The sequence below is a fragment of the Corapipo altera genome, unplaced genomic scaffold (genome assembly GCF_003945725.1).
Source record: "Corapipo altera isolate COAL_440 unplaced genomic scaffold, ASM394572v1 216, whole genome shotgun sequence".
Lineage (NCBI taxonomy): Eukaryota > Metazoa > Chordata > Aves > Passeriformes > Pipridae > Corapipo > Corapipo altera.
Genome location: NW_020885034.1, coordinates 389020 through 389965, shown reverse-complemented (window position 1 = coordinate 389965; position 946 = coordinate 389020). Strand labels below are relative to the sequence as shown.

Below are 946 nucleotides of genomic sequence, written 5' to 3'. Positions count from 1 at the left end.
TCCCATCACTCCCATCCCATCACTCTCATCCCATCACTCCCATCCCAGTGCTCCCATCACTCCCATCCCCAGTGGTCCCATCACTCCCATCCCCAGTGGTCCCATCACTCCCATCCCAGTGTTCCCATCACTCCCATCCCATCACTTCCATCACTCCCATCCCATCACTTCCATCACTCCCATCCCATCACTCCCATCACTCCCACCCCCAGGGTGATCCAACCCCCTGCAGCAGCCCCGAGCCCCCTGGTCAGTGAATGGAACCCCTCAAGTTCTCCCACCCCCCTCCACCACCTTCAGCCTCACAACCACAGAACCCTTTGGAAAAGCCCTCCAAGACCTTCGAGTCCAACCTTGGACCCATCCCCACCTTGTCCCTCAGCCCAGAGCACCGAGTGCCACCTCCAGTTGTCCCAGTTGGGAACCAGCTGCTCCTAATTTGGAGATCTGATCACTTGAACCTCCTGAATTACTGACTGAGTTTTAGCCATGACCTCAAATCACTACTGACTTGTTCCCTCTTTAATCAAGTCAGGAAAATTCTCTAAAATTGCCTCAGCAGCTGGTGGCTTGTTGAGATGTATTTTTATGTTTATATTTTTATTTTCTTTCTTTCTTTTCTTTCTCTCTTTCTCTCTCTCTTTCTTTTTTTCCTTTCTCTCTTTCTTTTTTCCTTTCTCTCTTTCTCCTCTCTTTCTCTCTTTCTTTTTTCTTTCCTTTCTCTCTTTCTCTCTCTTTCCCTCTTTCTTTCTTTCACTCTTTTTTCTTTCTTTCTTTCTCTTTCTCTATTTCTCCCATCTTTCTCTCTTTCTCTCTCTCTTTCTTTCCTTTCTTTCCTTCTCTCTCTCTTTCTTTTTCTTTCTCTATTTCTTTCCTTCTTTCCCTTCCCTTCCCTTCCCTTCCCAAACCTTCCCTTCCCAAACCTTCCCTTCCCTTCCCTTCCCTT

At 47.4% G+C, this 946-nt stretch overlaps 1 protein-coding gene across 5 annotated transcripts in view; it reads right to left on the bottom strand.

Annotated features, from left to right (window-relative positions):
* TYW1 (tRNA-yW synthesizing protein 1 homolog) overlaps positions 1–946 on the bottom strand; it is a 96764-nt gene that overhangs the window by 11647 nt on the left and 84171 nt on the right. The gene's annotated exons all lie outside the window — the stretch shown is intronic.